General features: G+C 40.8%; 1 protein-coding gene across 1 annotated transcript in view; it reads right to left on the bottom strand.

Moving 5' to 3' along the window:
* The window catches only part of LOC122815150 (probable E3 ubiquitin-protein ligase HERC1), a 5886073-nt gene that overhangs the window by 948037 nt on the left and 4918136 nt on the right, over positions 1-19900 (bottom strand). The gene's annotated exons all lie outside the window — the stretch shown is intronic.

The raw sequence follows: 19900 nt of genomic DNA on the forward strand, positions 1-19900 counted from the left end.
TTCCACAGGGCTTGCACCTTTACTGCCTTGGAAACCACTCCCCAATTAAGTGTCTGAGTTGAGAGATTGGTTTGGGGTTTGATGAGAGAGAGACCTGGATTCAGCTGAATTTGTTGTCTCTGCCAATACCGTTCCCTTTTCAAAAAACCCAAAACTGGAGTTTGATGCTCCAGATGGGTTTGTGTGTTTTTTTTTTTTTTTTTTTTTTATAGAAACCATTGTATCTTTCTCATGTATAACCTGGCTAGAGGAATCATGAGAAACTTAGAAGCCACAAACCTTAGAATCCTGAGAAATTCTCTTGCAAAAGTATGAGGCTAACTGGAGAAGCTTAGAAAAACTCCAGATAAAATTCTACCTTCTCTTGTGTCAAACAGACCTTTTGGACAGAGGTATCCAGAAAGCAGCAAAGAAACACAATCCTGTGAAATGGCATCAACAATGATTTTGCAACATTTATCTGAAAGCCAAGATTTGTCTAAACAGGCATAATCTAGGTTAATGGCTCCTGTCATCTGGATAAAGACTGCAAAGATAAGCATGTCATCTAATTGAGATATGTAAACCCATCCAGTCTACAATGAGCTATGGCTGGGCCTAGAGATTTTGTGAGCACCCTTACAGCTGTAGATAATTCAAAGGGCAATGAAGAAATGATAATGAGACCTAACAACAAAGAACCTTAGAATTTTCCTGAAGTCTGTGGCTATGGGAATGTGATAATAAGCATCTTTTAAGTCCAGTGTTACCATACAACTCATTGTAGAAATGAAGACTAACAGGGTCTGTAAGGTCAGCGTTTTGAATTTCAGTACTTTCACATACAGGTTTAGGAATGAAATATCTAGTACTGGTCTCCAAGATGCTTCATTCTTTGGAACTAGAAACATTCCGTTATAGAAGCCTTTGGCCATTTGACTTACAGGCACTGATTCTACGACTCCCTGGTTATGTAAAGATTGAGGAAATCATTTTGTTTGGCTCAGACGGTGAGAAGGAATTAGCCTCAAATGAGGTTTTAGTAACATGTGGCATCTGTAACCCTCCTGCATCATTTTTAACATCTAAGGAGGAGGATGGTGAGGACCAGCTTCAGGAACAGGTATGTGGAGATATTGCTCAGATGGGAGGGAAGTAGGGAGAGGACACTAGCATAATCATTCTACACTGTTACTCTGGCCCATTTTCTGAAGGGATTGTTTCAGATCAGTTTATTGCCAGCAGGAAAGTAATAGGATGGGATTGCTGGGTCTAAACTAGGCGAAAGAAAAGAAATATATTAGCCTGAGGCACTTGATACCTTTTTTTTAAGGACCAATTGCTGGGTACCATGATAATTACAGGCAGCATTCAACACATCCTCCAGCACTGGCAGTATTGCATAGATGGGAGAAAATGTGGAATATCCATCTGTAACATATCATAACATCTCCTCAGGTCAAGGAAAATGTCTGTTTGTTCTCATAAAAATACCTCCTTCATCCTGGGTATGGTCTGATTAAAAGAAAATTTCTCTACAAGAATGATAAAGAGTTAATATTTCCCACAGAGTCAAAGAGATGGGCTTGTGAATCGGTAGGACAAGCTCTCTCTCTATTTATTAGAGTCATCAGATCCTGTTTCCTCAGGAATTACTTTACAGGGGATGTCCACTTGTAATGGCTTCTGTATACTAGTATTCACAGACTATACTGCATGTCTTGCTAAGGTAAGAAATTATTTTTTAGCCATAATTACTTCTTGAAATAAACAGTGAAGACCACCTACTCAAAGGATCGCTTGCTTCAGTTATCCCATAAAGAATCTCCTGGAGTGTCTCCCAACCCTAGAGAAGATGGCTCTCCCATGCCTAGATCAGACAGCAGAAGAGCTGAAGTGTACCTTGCTGACCCCGGGTTCATGGTGGTCAAAAGGACTACACCAGCGAAAGCTGGGGAGGTGAGTGGTCTGAGGAACAGCCAACTGACAACTGCAGTTTCACCAACTATTGGCTGAGGCATACAGTAAGCCCACAACAACAACAAGGACTCACTGGTAAGTGTTTTTTCTCTCTCTAGGTAAAGCAGGAATGCAACCAGAAGAACTAGAGTAAAGTATCCATGCTGCACCAGAGGAGAAGATGCCAAAAGCAGTTAGCACTGATGGAATGAGTTAGTTGAAAGGTAAGTTATCACTGAGTGGCCACATGCAGCACAGTTACATTCACACCACATATCCTAGTCCCTTCACAAAATAAAAGCAGAAGCAGCACACAAATTCTGTCAGCACTTCATTTAAACTCCTAAACATACTGACAGCAAAAATAAATGGCAAGAAAGTTGTCATGAAGAAAACATAACCACTACACTGATATAAACACTTCCTTGCCCATCCCAAAGTAAAAGCTCTAGTCAAAAAATAAATGTTTGCGCAAACAGTACATATTTTTTTTCATAAAAATAGCCCCGATTAGTTAAGTCCCTGACAGGAAACTTCCGATATTGATAAAATGCTGGGTTTCTTAAACAGGAAACACTGCTTTTAGACAGAAAATAAAATTAAACAGTATTTTCTTAAAAGGACAACAATTTTTGCGTGGAGGGTAACAATGAGGTGTTATCTGCCAGAAACAAAGCTCTAAAGTCAGTTGTTGCTCCTGTGAAGCCCTAGCATGCATCTACTTGAGGCAGTAAGAAAGTACCGAAGAAATATTCCCTCTGACTGCTAATTTCCCTCCTTGGACTACCAATCAGCAGTCAAAGTTAAGGTGTGGGGGAAGCAAGAGCTTTGTACAGCTGGCTAGTTGTTGTTTCTTAGGCAGGGAAACAACCCATACAGTCTAAATACTACTGCACCAGTGGGAATGATGATCATTGTCAACTACAAAACAATTAACATGTCATATAAAACACAGCTAACAGGATATACATCATAATTCAGAAACATGACAGCATCATGTAACATCAATACTGGGTAGTGGTAATAACTGATGTACAATACCTGGAAATGTTAACACAAATTAGGTAATATGCTATTGGGAGCAGCAAACTTCATATTACATAGTAGTATGTTGACTGCTTAAGACAGATGGCAGCCACCAGTACTACATGTTGTTTGGCACCAGCGGTCCATCAATGCATACTACTATACCTACATCAGTTCTCATACTTAGTAGTCGTTGACCACTATCAAAAGAGAACTGTTTCAGGTTGTTAGCGATCTGTGTGTTTCACAGATGACTTTGCACCACCTGTGGGGTAATCCTGTACTCTTAGCAATAAAAGTGTGTATGTCCATGGGCATAAATGCCTTAGCAATGTTCCAGCACCAAATGAGAACTACGCATGGAATGTGCCAGTCTACTGCCCCCATTATCCTTCATGAGTTTCTTAGCAACATGATGGAAAGCAGCCAAGGATGCATCAAGTTTCTGGTCCCAACAGCAGATACAAGTTATTATGGTGGCCTTTCAGCAGAAAGTATAATTTCCATGAGTGAAAGGTGCAACTAATTTACCCACATAGCAGTAAAGCCTCTGGAAAATGTGGAAAGGGACAGCTACATCAAAAGAAAAGGATGACATCCAAGTGCTAAGGCATGTACCATATAGACCAAAAGCCTCTTATAATCAGACAGCCCAAAGCAGCTCAAAATGGGTAGCCTTGCAGCACCTCACAATGGGATGTTTCTCAGCATCATCACAACAATGAATAGTGCATACCTGGAAAGCCAAAGATTGATTTATGTCTCACATGGCTTGCATCATTTTAAAACATTGGTATTATCATGAATGGTACAAAATATGAATGTTAGATCCTGGAAGGTCCTAGCATTACCTACCCATAATCCCTTCATCAGCCTGTTCAACAACTTGCTGGACTCTAGAAGAAGGCACTGATGAACAAGCAGATTTGGCAACTTGAACCAGTAAGCATTATTATACAGGTGAAGTTGCTGAGTGTACCTCACCATCAGATTTCACGTCTCCATCAGGGGAGCTTCACCCAGAATCTATCTTTGTTTGGGCAACCTCCTTTCTCACTTCTGGCCACCATAATAGTGAACATTTGTAGAACATGCCCAATCATTCCAAGTCTGGAACAATTTCATTCTCAAGATGACACAGAAGAAGCATGTTCAATCGATCATACAATACTAACTATACAAGAATGTTATTTGATCCCACAAATGTTCTATCATTTATGTCTTCCACTGTGACACTTGCACCTGCAACATACAATCAGCATAGAAACACAGAGCTATAACCCCATAATAAAGACCCATTCACAGCACAAATGCCAGCTAACACAACTTATGTAACATACATCACCAAAAATCCACCTTCCTTTTGCAGTAGTACTACCTCAGGTTCATGGTGAAAACACCTGTGAACTAGCCACAGTCTGCCTCATAAGAAACATTGGTATCATAAGGCATGCAAACAACACTGTTTGGTATTCATCATCAACTGAACAATGTGTTGCAGACTCCTCAGGCCAAGGTTGCACAGAATCAGATGATAATGAAAAACATTTCACCCAAGGCCATAGTGAAGAAATACATTTATGAACTATAGCTATAACATACTTGTCACATAACCCCTCACAACAAAGCTGGCATGCAGACAGCATTGCTACCTAAAGGTATTGTCCAGCATGACCACTCACAGATGCAAGGAACTGCTCTATAACCATCAAGGTTGTGGGTACAGACCTGGTGACATTCTGTGCAGTCCTTATGAGATGGGCCCTATCTCTTGTATGACCAATCTTTAAAGGCCCTACACTGTCCTGCCATTGCCTCCAAATGCACTTTTGCAGCAAACTCTATCCCCTGTCATGTCATGTCTGTCAACTGCTTAGGCCATTACGTTAACTATGATGTACTGACTGATCACCTACTATCCTATACCACATGGTCTTGGGTCCTCCACCAACTACAGAAAATAACTATAAAAATCTTAAAAATGTGCTATGTGATCAATTAGGTGCTCAGGTAAATGCTATAGATCACAGACAGCAAATCCATATTGTAGAAACAGACTTTTCTCTCATCTGTTTCTCTACTATCCTCATGAATAAATTTACTAAGTGTGCTAATACTAGAAACATTATAGTCAGAAACAATTCTGCTAGACAAAGTATGCCAGACAGAAATGACACAAAAAGTCTGGCAACAATCATTCATTTAACAGCTACAGAACTCGTAGAAACAAGGGTCAGGCCATAATCCATCAGTGTATGAAAGATTACTCTTCAAGCCTTCACAAATTCATCAGTAATTTGCTTGATAAAAATTCCTTTGTCAAAAATGGCCTACTAGGTTTCAACTCACTCAACAGCACATCTATGAACTTTGCAAACTATGTTCTCACTGACACATCTATCAATTTTACAGGCTATTTTTCACCATAACAGAAAAAGCCCTAATAAGTTAGTTGTGGGCTCATCAACTACTAAACACAGGTACAATTTAATTCAACACCTGACTTAATCACCCTCACCAGAAATGTTTTTTTAGCGAAAGCAAAATACCATGGTCCTCCTCCTCCTTCATTAGACACCCTGGTCCAGGACAAAATAAGAAAGTTGGTGCTATACATTGTCAAGCCAGTTACTAGTCTTCTAAACAGAACAATTATCTGGAAGTAGCAAAAATAATTTGTAGGCCCATTAGTATATTAAGAGAAAAGATTGTGCACGTACAGCTTACCACTGCAGTGGTAACAGTCTCCTATCTATAAACCAAGATGATTTAGGATTGGGCAAGACAAGCAAATAATATTAATTAAATTAATAATCTAAATAACTGAAAGTCAAGAAAAAAGACTTCCTACAGCAGCCATATTCTTAAACATCTTCAAGACCCCCAATCATGTAGTATGTTCAGTTCTGAATTTCAAATGAAATGGATGTAGTCAAGCAGACTTTAACTGGTTTAGGAGCCACCTTAAAGATCAGATTCAGTCTGTTGCTTAGTAAAATTCTCACTTAGGTGTTTTATAACACTAACTCATTTAAAAAAAAAAAACACCAACTTGTTAAAACCTGTAGCACCTTTGTCTATTTCCAGATAGCTCTGTATGGTATCTAGACACTTTTGGGACTGCCTTCCTTAAATAAGTGACTTAATCAATAACAGAAACTACTGGAGTGGCAAGGTGTAAGGAACAAAATGCCACTTACAGTTGTTAATTTAGAATGTCTTGCAATGGAAATAGTAATGTTTTTTTTCTCTGTTATTAATATATTCATATTTATAGTTATATTTTTATAACTAAAACACTTTGCTATTGAGGGGCATGGTGTGACTACCATGGTGGGAAACAGAAAAATATATTTTCAATGGCCACTTGTAGAACATTATATTGGAGATATTGCTGTTTGTTTTTGAGTAATTATGAAGATATGCAATATTTCCACATGGCCTTCTTCTTTCGGCTTTTCTCGGTTAGGGGTCGCCACAGCGGATCACCTGTCCGCTCATGATTGGCAGTAGAATTTTAAGGTGTCGAGTTGCCAGCCCGGTGCCCAACCTTCCACAGAAGGCACACACACACTCTCACACCTAGGGTCAATTTAGTGTGTCCAATCCACCTACATCATGTCTTTGGGATGTGGGAGGAAACCAGAGCACCTGGAGGAAACCCATGCGACCACAGGGAGGACATGCAGACTCCGCACAGAAGGCACCCCAGCTGAGGATCGAACCAGAGAACCTTTTGCTGTGAGGTGACAACACTAACTGCTGCACCACTGTGGCCACCGAATATTTCCACATGCCTTTAATATTTCCAAATCCAAGTGACTTACAAAACTATTGCAGGTATCAGATTAAACCTCAGCTGCTAATGAGGAAAACTGTCATGAATACTTGTGCTTTGCTACACATCTGGAGAGATACTCAGACTTATTCATATTGCTAATTATATAAGTAAGCATAAATTTCCACATTTCTAAAAATATCTCAATAAACAACCACTTCAAGAGGAATTTAGTGCTGTCATGTGAAAGCTTGTGTCTGACTAACAAAAGAGTTCTGACAATAAAATTCAAGGTTGTAAAGCTTCCAAGATATTGCAGTTTCTTCCTGAAGCATCACAGAAAAATATAATTCTGGGTTTGTGTACATTATAATATATTACAGTACTGATGAAATGAATATTAATGCACTGACTGTTAATCACAAAAAGGAAGGTCTAGTATTGATAATATTGCTGTCGGTATTCTTTAATATGTTTTGTTTTTCAAAAAATATTTATATTTGGTTGTCTTATGCTTTTAACTTGATTTTCCAAAAAATGCTCTGCACATAAGAATGTATGTAGGCTGCTTGAAGTGTGGCATTTCACAGTTCAGAGGTGTTAAAGAGCTAAACTAGGAGTGCCACAAAGATCAATTCTGGGGCCAATGCTTCTCAAAATTTTTACCAAAAAACACATATCAAGAAACCAAAGCATACCTCTGCTACACAGATCCTACTGTACTATTACAGAGTGGCCACAGGCGATTACTAGGCTAATGACTTCAGGGGCTTTTTAACCTAGTCATGCTTCCCAAATGTATCTTACAAGCATCGATACCCTAGGGGTTATGTTAATGGGTACATGTATACTTGAGATGAGTGTCCAAGCATGGCTGTCTACAGTTGGCATAGTGGTTTAGATCTTCACTTCCCATGCAAAAGGTAAAAGGTTCGATCCTGACCACTGACCAATGCCTATTTGGAGTTTGCATGTTCTTCTTATGTCTCTGTGAGGTTCCTCTCACCTCCGAAAAACATGCTTAATGTTTCCATATCAAACTCACCAATGAATGGAGCTGTGGGCAGCAGCACAGACTCTACATGGTGCTCCATGGGGGGGGGGGTTATACTGACCAACTGCTTTGGGCATCTACTGTGGTGCACAGTATCCTCAAGATAGGAGAACACAGATCACAGATTGCATGCTGTGGCAGGGCTAGCCACTTGACAGTATAAAAATATGGCTCTAGGTGATTCAGTCATGTTGACTAATGTCACCAAAATGGGTATGGGTAGTTACCAGCGATAAGTGGAGTTGAGGACCTGGCCTATTCTGACATATGCCAGGGACACATGCTAATGGTGGGAGGGGTTTATGTGGCCCTATTGGCCAGTGTGTGCTGCCTGCCATAAAGCCCAAAAGCCCTGGATAAATAATCTACTAGTCAGCTGGTGTCTAACTGCCCAGCCTGGGTTACCTGGGATAGCTTTGTTAAGCAAAAGCTGTACATAAAACTAATCAACCTGTCAAACATGAACTAAGAATTGCTACACTTAATGTAGGTTCAATGGCAGGATGCGACTCGGAAGTGGAGAGCATGATGATATGGAGGAGACTGGACATCCTATGTATCCAAGACACCCTATAACTAGACATACGTTTCACTTTACAACTTTTGCCACATGGTCTTCTGATAATTTAGTGTATTTTGCCAATTTTGTCAAATGTTAACATTTTTATGTTGGTAAAAGCAATCAGAAACTGAAAGAAAGGATACAATCACATTTATCAGATATAAGAAGAGAGATTGATAGTAATGCATTGTTCAAACGTATTAAAATGAGTGAAAAAGAACATGTATTCAAGTTCAGAGTGATACAGAAAATCTGTGACAATCTAAGGGGTGGTGACAGGTCCTAGGACTGAAATGACAGAATACCGGTGGATTAATTATTTTAGGGCAGATAGACCCCCCCTGATATGAATACAAAAACTAGTAGAAAATCTGTATTAAAGTTTAGAAGGGAGAGTTTTTATAGTAAAATATTTTTATAAAAAAATATATATAAAAAATGTATAATAAAATTAAATATTTTTTTACATTTTTTATATTCTTTTAACTTTTTATTGCTTCACATTTTCTACCTGGCATTATGCAAACGTTTCCTTAAATGTTTTGTCTTGTTATGTTTTAATTGGATAACGGGTTCATCAAGATGCTGGCTATTAGTATAAATGAGCTGCATGTAGTATTTGTACTGTTTGAACATTGATGAAGAGCTGTTTCTAAACTCAAAAGCTTTGTGGTTTTATCATCTTTTTTGCCTTTATTAAAGTTCATGCAGACAAGATGGAAGGGCAGTGCAGCAAAGCCACTTGGCTTGGGAACCAGAGTCTACTACTCAGGAGGGCAGTAACCTAGAAATGGTGTGGGAATTGTGGAGAGAGAGAGGCTTCAGAAGGCACTGATGGATATCATCAGAATTAGACAAGTGTGATAGGGCAGTATTCATAAATCTCAGCCTATGCCCAACAGCAGGGTTGTGATAGTGAGGAAAAGAGTGCATTCAGACAACAGTTGTGGACCAACTAGATACAGCAAGACAACAGGAATTGGTGTTGATAATGGGTGACTTGAATGCACATATCGGGACAGACAGAAGAGGATATGAGGACTGCCTAGGTCCACATGGGTGAGGCAACAGGAAGAAACAATGTGAGGCCATTCTAGACTTCTGTCTGGCAAATAGCTTAATAGTAGCCAACCTATGGTTCAAAAATAGAGACAGTCCCAAGATCACATACAAGAGTGACAAACATGCAACTCAGGTAGACTTCCTCTTAGTAAGGAAAGGGCACTGGGAAGAATCAATGAATGCAAAGTCATTCCCAGTGAAACAGTCAGTCCACAGCATAAACCACTGGTTGCCACAATTGGCTGCAAACAATGGCCAGTGAAGGCTCTAAGGTCAACAGAAACCAGGCTGAAAACCTGGACGTTGACTGGAGAGAAAGCAAAACAGTTCAAGGAATTACTCAGAGCTCTAGCACCCCAAGAAAAGGAGGAAATAGGTGGAGTTGAAGAAGAATGGCAGCGCCTCAAAACAGCATATGTGAGGACTGCATAACAGGTATGTGGCTGAGCCAGGTATGAAAATGAGGCACATAAGGAAAGCTGGTGGTGGAATGCAGAAGTCCAGGAAGTCATCAAAAGAAAGGAGGAGTGCAGAAAAAAGTGCGAGATAGAAAAGACCAACCAGGTTAGGAAGGAATACTGGTTGGCTAACAAGTATGAAAGGAGTTGCAATAGCAAAGAATAGGGCATCACAGACAGTCTATCAACTTCTGAAAAGTGACTCAGTAGGTGGCGCAAAGAAACTGTATTAGGTTGCAAGGCAAAGATAAAAATATAAAGAAGACAGTAAGATACCCTTCATAAGGCATACCAGCAACAACCAAGTCACCAATCCACAGGATATCAAAGGCTGATGGAAGGAGAATTTTCAACAGTTTCTGAAGGAAGAAAAACCCACAGAAGCTGTAATGTCCCAGAAATACCTTATGATGATAGAAGAACAGAAGCTCACCCTAGAAGACGTAAGGACAGCACTAAGGAAAATGAAGTCAGGGAAAGAAGCAGGCTCAGGTGAGGTCACAGCAGATATGATTAAGATGCTGGGTGAGACTGGGGAGAAATGGCTTCTGAGGGTACTTGTAGCAGTGTGGAGAGAAAGGCATGTAGATGACTGGAGAATAAGCATACTTGTGCAAGTGTACAAGAACAAAGGGGACATTCACTGTGGGTAGTACAAAATCATCAAACTCCTAGCACATTGCAAGAAAGTTCTAGAGAGGGTGATTGATAAACTGATATGCAGAGTAGCAGAAAGTAAGATGGGAAATGAGCAGTTCAGATTGAGATTAGGAAGCAACACAACTGACATGATGTTTGCAGTGAGACAGACAGTTGAGAAGAAGCTAGAGATGATGAAAGAGTCCAACTGGGCATTTTCTAGACTTGGAGGAAGCATATGACAAGGTCCCAAGAAAGCTGATGTGGGCAGTACTGTGGTGGTTCAAAGTCCCAGAAACACTGGTAGAATTAGTGCAGGCTATGTACAAGAACCCAATGACTGGGGTATGAACAGTGTTCACCCCTCATAGAGGGTTCCTAATAGGTGTTGATGTACACCACGGTTCAGCTCTGAACCCACTGCAGTTCATACTGGTGATGGACTACATTCGCAAACAGGTTGGAGGGGAGAGATCAACAAAGTTGCTGTATGCAAGCGATGTGGCATTACAGGCAGACTCTGAGGAAGAACTTCAGCAATGTACAGGGGGAATGGACTGCAAAACTGAAGGCACATGAGATGAAACTAAGCACAGATAAGACAGTGGTAATGGCAGCAAACTGAAGAAATCAGAAGATGCTGAGAATTGAGATAGAAGGGAAGATAGTGGAACAGATAAATAGCTTCAAGTACCTGGGAATGGTGGTTGAGGATAAGGGAAGTCTGAGTGAAGAGGTCAAGCCTAGAATCAGAGGGGCTGCAGCCAACTGGCATAGAGTCTCAGGTGTCATTTATGGCAGAAGAATGCCAAACAAGATGAAAAGAAAGGTGTACAAGACAGTGGTGTGACCAGTACTACTTTATGGTACAGAAAAGTACAGTTGTGTACACTTACCATAAATGTAGATGTTCGAGTGCATTCACAGTTGCAGTCATTACATTTGGGTAATCTGCTGGCAGGTTGCCCTCAGTCAGCCTGAATAACAAAGTCTTGGGTCCTGCGTCGGTTGCTGTCTCCTCTTCCATGACATCAGGTTGTCAGGGGTATAAAACATGCAGCCGACGCCAATTTATTCAGTTTTTCTTGCTCCAGATGTCAGGTGCCCCCCAAATGAGGAGCAAAAAAAAAAAAAAAATATATATATATATATATATATATATATATATATATATATATATATATATATATATATATATATATATATTGGGTACCAGTGCTGGCGAGGCCAGTCCGGAGCAACTAGGATCATTTTTGTTTTTTCCTGTCTGACTTTTAGTAAGACCTTGGAGAGAAGAGGCAGAGGGGGAAAGGCATAGACTGATAGGTTTTTCCAACTGAAGGATAGGGCATCCACTTTCCATGCTTTTCTGTGATAAGTTCTTGTGCAGAATTTGTCCAGCTGATAATTTTGGGGAGAGGCAAATAGATCTATGTCTGGGCTCCCCCATTTCTGTGTTAACATGCTGAAGATTTGTGGATCCAGTTTCCATTTGTGTGGGTCCGTAAGATTTCTGCTTAGGTCTTCTACCAGAGTATTTTGTTTTCCTGGCAGGAAATGAGCTTGAAGATGTATTTGGTAAGTCAAAGCTGTGTTCCACAATGCCATGGCTAGTCTACAAAGGGGGTAGGAATGTGTACCCCCCTGCTTGTTTATGTACCACATAACCATGGTGTTGTCTCTCTTTATCAGTAGTTGTCCTGGATGAAGTAAATCTTTGAAGGCTGTCAGAGCATTCTGAACAGCTAGCATCTCTTTCTGGCTGATATGCAGATGCATTTGTTTTGGGCTCCATTTGCCCTGAATGCATCTCCCTGCCAGGTGGGCCCCCCCCCCAAGCATAGTCTGATGCGTCTGTAGTTAGGGTTTGGGTGGCAGGGGGTAGAGTGAATGACAGTCCCTTGTTTTGGTGACATGTATCTGTCCACCAAAGAAACTCCTGTTGTAGGCAGGGAATGAGAGGAATCATTGTTTCCAGACTGTGACAATGTTGACTCCATAAACTTTTTACGTACCATTGTAGTTTCCTCATATGCAGTCTCGCATATGGAATTAGTAGAATGCAGGATGCCATGAATCCCAAAGCCTGCAGAATTTGTCTTGCATGTAACTGGGTTTTTGTTGCCATTTGTTTGAAGTATGTTGCCAGTTGCCTTTGTTTGTCTGGCGTAAGGTAAGCCATCTGGGCAGTTGTATTCAAGCTTGCACCCAGGAATGTAATTATTTGAGAGGGTACCAGTTGGGATTTCTTTTCGTTTATTGTGTACCCTAGGCATGTTAGAAGCCTTTTTACAAATGCCAGATGTTGAACAAGAGTGTCCTTGTCTGCTGCTTGAATGACAGTCGTCCAGCTAAGGATAAATTTGTATGCTTCGTTGTCTGCAGAATGCAATTACTGGTGCCAGGCTCTTTGTAAAGACCCTGGGTGCAGTAGATAAGCCAAAGGGCAGTGCAGAGAATTGGTAATGCAAAAAACCTGCCTTGAAGTGGAGGTATCTTCTGCATGATTCCCTTATTGGGATATGCAGGTATGCCTCTTTTACGTCTAGAGTCACTAACCAAGCGTTCCTGCCCAGCATAGGCAGTAGCTGTTGTAAAGTCAGCATTTTGAATTTTGGAACATCCAGGAACGTGTTCAAAATTGATAAGTCCAGTATTGGATGCCAGGCATTGTCTTTTTTGGGTACCAGGAAAAGTCTTGAATAAAAACCTTGTCCTTTTTCCTTTTCTGGTACTGGTTGAATAGCCTCCATATCCATGAGGGACATAACATGCTTCTGAGCCTCTGCCCACTGATTTTGTGGCAGATCTGGCCAACCGTTTGGAATTGGCAAAGTGTGGAAATGAAATCTGTACCCCTGGGATACTATGTTTAATAACCACTTGTCCTGGGTAATTAACTGCCAATTTTGAGCATGAAGTGCTAGTTTTTCCCCCAAGGGGGCTGCCAAAAGATAAGTGCTTGGTGAAGGTAGAGGGAAGTCATTGAGACTGCTTACTGTAGGGTTGTGCTTTGTTTCCTCCAGATTTGGAGGTGGAGGCACCCCATTGCTTTGACCTGTAAGAACCCTGTGATTGGTATCTGGAGCCTTTTGAATGCCTGGATTTGCCTTGAGTGGCTCTGTTGGACACAGGAAAGGACCAGCTTTTAGTAGACCAGTGCCTACTGAACCTGGGTGGCTGCACTTGCAAGAAATCTTTTACAGTTTGCATAAATTTAGCTTTGCCTTCTATTTTCTTTAAAACCTCTTCTGCCTTATTACCAAAGAGTATTATGCTGCAAGGGGGCATCCAACAATTTAGCTTTAACATGATCAGGCAGATTTTGCTCCTTGAGCTAGACATGCCTTCTAATCACTGATCCAGTAACTGCGGCCCTGCAAGAGGCCTCCAAGGAATCAAAACCACATTGCAAAGTATGCTTTCCAACCTGTTCTGCTGAATGAAATAATTCCTGTAATTCTTTACTTTCCACACAATCAGAAATCAACATCAGTTTCTGTTTCAGTAAGCCCATAACTTGCTGTTGATATTTAAGCATATGAAACTGGCAGTTTAAGGCCCTAATTGCCAAGGTTGCAGACATATAAACCTTCTTTCCCGCGCCCTGGAATCTCTATCAGAAGGGGTAGGATTTTTGGCTGTAGAAGCTTTTACACCCTTGGGACCCTGTGAAATAGTCTCAGGATAAGCAGCAGGATTTCTGAATTTTAATTTGTGGGAGTCAGGCACCCTGTAATATCTGTCTGGCTTACTAGGAGACGGAGGTAGGGAATCAGGAGCCATGCCTGATTCCGAAAACACATAATCAACAGTCTAATACAGGAGGTATTGCCAAAGGCCTATGCTGAGGAAGAAGAAGGAAATCCCTAAGCCTCTTTTTTGATTCAGAGAAGACCTGACTCTCCCAGTGAAAATGTTCCCTTAAAGTATGCAAAGTTTCTCCAAAAGAGTAATCTTCAGGAGGAGATGCAGATGGGATGGATTCTTCTGCATCAGAATCCTCATAGGGTGGAACAGAAAATTCCTGATCAGAAGAGGAATCAGAAGAAATGGAAACCTGATCTGAAAATTCATAATCAGTGCCTTGCCTAGGCCTCTTAGCAGGGGGGGGGGGGGGTTGGGAACCCCTGATCAAGGTAATTAAGTCCTCAGCCATTTTGATCATCTGTTTTTTAGGCATAGGGGCCTGAGCACATGGCTCATGAGTTAGTTTTTTAGACATAGAAGATGTTTTTGATCTTGTTTTTGAGGCTGGCGTCGGTTTAATATAAAAATGTTGAGGCCTGAAAACACCCTCAGAAGCTGGTGCCTGCTCAGCGGCTCCGGACCCATCCAAGGGAGAGACATCCATGGGTTCAATACTCTGAGAATCTCGTGGCATACCAGATTCCAAATGGGTCTCGGTAGAGGCCTGCGACTCAAAAGTAGTGGGTATCAGGGGCTGTGAAAGCACCTCACTGAGTACCGGCGAACCAGCGACTGGCTTAGGAGAAGGTTCGTCGTCAGTTTTGGACCTCAACGGTCTGTCTCTGTCTTTTTCTTTGCATTTTTTGTGAATTCCGGTAGTCGGATTGCTAACTGATGACATTTCAGGAACATTAAATCTTGATCCAAAATATGTAGAAGCAAAAATATACCAAAGCTTAACAGTGCATTGGTTAAATCTAGCACAAAACCGATAGCAAGGCACGTTATGATCTGGGCCCAGGCAAGGAATACAGTTCAAATAAAAATCCTTATGAGGTATTTGCTTCCCACAAGTAATGCAATTATTAACTTTTACTGACATCGGTAAGGAGCAAGAAAAAGTTTCCCTAACAGGGTATTTAGCTTTAGTTTGAAGACTTTGGTTCTGGAAGTCGAATGCAAAAATTTCAGGAGTCGGCCGACCGGCACTTGCAAACTGCTTCTGCTTTGGGCACCGTGCGGCAAGAAAGACTGAATAAAATGGCGTCGGCTGCATGTTTTATACCCCTGATGACCTGATGTCATGGAAGAGGAGACAGCAACCGACGCAGGAACCAAGACTTTGTTATTCAGGCCAACTGAGGGCAACCTGCCAAGAGATTACTCAAATGTAATGACTGCAACAGTGAAACATGAAGAACATCCTGAGCAGTAAAGGCAGAGCAAATTAGAAAGCTAGAGGTGATGGAAACAAAGTGCCTGAGAAGGTTGATAGGATTGTACACTGTGGTTCAGATGAAGAAATGAGGACATAAGAGGAGAAGCCAAAGTAGGTCCAATTGCAGAAAAGATCAACGAGAACAGATTACGGTAGTTTGGACATATGCAGAAAAGCAGAAGACAATCTGGTGAAGATAATTTGGAACAGAGAGGAAGAAGGTAAAAGGAAATGGGGACATCCAGCAAAGATGTGGCTGGATTGTGTGAAAGAAGATCTGCAGCAGTCAGGCATGAGTGCCGAAGAAGGCAAGAGTGTGGCACTGAATCAAGAGGGATGGCAACAGTTAACATGACACCCCAACCCCATGTAGAAAATGGGAAAATAGAGGGCTGATGATGATGATTTTTAAGAAAGTCCTGAGGTACTTCATGCCCATACATCCCTTATGTACCATAACTGTTCTGCAATTGGAGCTACTTTAGCTTTTGCTCTTAAACAGCCTAAAATATGACCCAGGTGGACCACTTGAGGTACTCTTCAACTACAGCCTTAAAACAGGTTATATGACAAGTGAATGGAGGGCAATAATGGTCATTCCTATTCATAAGGGCAGACCATCAACTGACCCTTGGAACTACAGACATATCAGTCTTCAAAGGTTCATGGCTAAACTAATGACCCCAGATGGTCTTGTTAAGCCTAGCCATGCTTCTCAAGGTTAGAATCAAACCCTGTACCTTGTGCCTGTGAGGTAAACACCTTAACCATTATGCAGATTCCCATCCCAACAAGTCTAATATGCAAACCCATGTAAAAAATTATCAAATAAATGATCAGCAAGAACAATGGCAACCTATAGACACTGGACCCATTCCAATTTAACTTTGTTAAGGTAAGGTCTTTTCTATTCAACCTGGCAGACTTCTTCCAGAGGGTCACTAAGGCTATGGATGATGGGAAAATGGTGCATACTGCCTACCATGACCTGGCCAAGGCATTTAATGCAATATCCCATGCAGGTAATACAGACAAACTCTCAGAACTAGGCATAACACCTTACATAACTGGCTAGACTGCTGGCTGGCTCACAGATAGGACCCAAGCAGGCAGGATTCATGAAACCACCTCTACAAGGAGACCAGTCACAAGAGAAGTACCCTAGGGCTCTGTGATGGACCCAGTCCTATTTGGCATCTACTTCTCGGAAGTCAAAGATAATTATGCCCTGCTGGCTTATTGGATAAGGTATTGGACTCCTAAGCCAAGGATTGCAGGATTGAGTCCCATACAGGGTGACAATCTTGCTACATGTACAATTTTACTGGGCTGGGGGTTAGTATAATGGTTTAGGTGTTTACCTCAAAGTCACATGGTACAGGGTTTGATTCTCAGCTTAGAAAGGGAAACTAGCTAGGCTTAAAATGGCCTGCAAGACAGCTAGCCTAGTACTTAACTATGAACCTATGTCAAAGGCCTCTGGCTCACCAAGCTTGGAGATGACTGGAAATTGGGAACTATAATAGCTTCCCCCCTACAACACAGGCATCCTGCAAGATGGTCTAACACAAATAAATGACTGGTGCCAAAGCTATGGATTAAAACTCAATGTGGAGAAACACATAATAGTGCCCTTTGGGAAATCATCCATCCAAGCTATTACTCCAACATTAAAACACCCTTAAGAGTTGACCCGGTAGTGAGGGCTCTAGGAACATATGTAGACAGTAATCTGGCCTTCAACCAACATAAAGCCAGCATAGTAAGAAAATCATTCTATGTCACCCAACTCATCAGCAAGGGTATGGCATCTGGGTAAAAAAAAATTACAATACCACTCTATTCATCCCTTATCAGACTCATCACAGAGTACAATGCCCCCTCTGGCATGTACCAAACCAGGCACTTGCAACAGCTGGAACACCTTCAAATGTTCTCCACCAACAGAATGCAGGATACGAATACCCTATCCTACACAGATCACTGTAATGCCCTATCTCTGAACTCAGTCTCATACAGGTTACTGAGAAGTGACCTACACCTGGCATACAAGACATCCTCAGATCCAGCTATAATGGATCTCTTGCACATCTGTGAAACCAAAAGCACTAGATCCAAGCATCCGAACTTTGCTTGCAATGTGAAGAAAAACATGTTGGAGAGACTGAAGTGTGTCTCAAAGCATCCCTACACTATGAATTAAGCTCTCCATCCAAGTTCATCCATGACCATATTCAAACAAAATCTTGATCATTGGATGGGAGATCATAAATTCACCCCAGTCTGGCCTCCATGTTTTTGATGGACAGAGATCAACAGTAAGTAATTTAATCCCCAACTAACATACCACATAACCCTTAGCTACCTCTTTACTAACATACTCCATCATATAGGTGTCCAAACAAGATACTTGGGGACAAAACTGGGTTGAGTTGCATGGTTAGGCTTATAAAGAACCTGATGGTCATTAGCCTACTATGAACCTAAGCCACAACCTTGCTTATAAGTTGTGCAACATAGAATGATTTCCTTATCATCACAGACACATAATGGTCAAAGGCCAGATTACTGTCTACATGCATTCCCAAATCCCTGATCACTGTATCTACTCTTAGGGGTATATTACTAATGTGGTAGTTTCCAGGGGTAGCCATGTTTCCAAACAATACTATTATGCATTTCTTGGCAGTGAGTTTTAGACCGTGGCTTTGGTACCAGTTATTGGTCTGGGTCAGGCTTTCTTAGAGGGTACTTGTGTCTTTGGGCCACTGTCTACAAACCCTGATGGTGGTGCCTCAGGAAGGTTTTCCTCACTGATCAAATGGATGCACACAATAGCAGACTTTTTTAAATAATAAGAAAACCAAGATCATAATTTTTGATAAACAATCTGATGAACCCTTAATACAATTACCAGTAAGGCTATTCATGGTTCATCAAGCTTAAATAAAATTGACTAGAGCTGCGAATACCCTGGTATTGTGGTGAACAATAGTAAACTGTACTTAAATGCATGCGCTGACATACACCAAAGTTTTAACAAGAAGCTTGAGTGCCCCCAGCAAATTAAAGCATTTCCCTCTACCTGTTACCAATGTGCTCAGTAACAGAAGCTCTGTTACTACTAAAGCTGTTGTATGAGTCTGTTTATATTGTTAATTTTAAAAGTATCTCAATCAATAAACTCATAGCTACTTACAATACAGCAGCACAGTTTGTTGCAGCTCTGCCTTCCTCTGCCCACCACTGTACTGTCTTAGAGCAGATGAAGACTGAATCTGTATTCCATATTAAGCTACACTCATCTTTATTTTACTTGCAAAATAAGGTATAAAACTATCTGCTCTGAAGCAGCAGGGGGGGGGGGGGTAAACTTGGTAGGCACCTATGGCCATACAAATAAGGAATTAATACTGAGACTGGAGACAGAACTGCCAGTTTTATTTTTCTTCAAACATGAAATGACCTCCATCCTTATAATCATGCTGTTATCTCTATTAAATTCAAACCTGCATACAAACAAACATATTTTTCTTTCATCAGCCTGTACTGACTATAGCATCAGCTATAAAATAAAAATAATGTGCTGCTTTTCTCAAATGATTGTTATATTGCCACATTAGCTGGTGGTTACGATTGTAAATATTACTTCAAACTCATTGGTTTGTGTCTATATAGATATTTTTGCAGCAGTGGGATGATCACCAGACTACAAAGCAAGAACTAAATCAAATAACGCGTAAAGTCCCACAAGCAGATACCAGCGTAACTCTACTCACTCAGTGCAGTCACCTTAATGTGAGTGTAAATTCACTCTGTAGCAACGTTGTGCAGCTTAAATGAAGGCTTCAATAGTTAGTTTAATTCCTTTATTTAGCGAAACAGCAAAATACAAAGATCTCCGACTTCCAACAAGCGCTTTCGCCTGGTTGTGCCAGGCTTTTTCAAGTTGATTTAAACAGCAAATACTCATCACTTTTATATTGTAGAAGTTAGTCATGTGCTGTTCATTAACACTTGCTAATTGAAGTAATTAAATCAATCTTATGCGAGTGCAAAACCATAACTTAAAAAATAGCACTGTGTGCTTGCTTGTTTAAAATTACAAGTGTAGGTTATATAGGAATATATTCACATTTCTTATTAAAATCCAAAATCATAAAAATATTCATTCAATTGTGTGTTAAGAGTAAATAAAACTGTTGTTAAAATAGGTATAAAATGCAACCTCTTAAATTTAAATTTTGCATATATG

Source organism: Protopterus annectens, chromosome 1.part1 (assembly GCF_019279795.1).
Source record: "Protopterus annectens isolate FY-2018-M chromosome 1.part1, PAN1.0, whole genome shotgun sequence".
NCBI classification, from domain to species: domain Eukaryota; kingdom Metazoa; phylum Chordata; order Ceratodontiformes; family Protopteridae; genus Protopterus; species Protopterus annectens.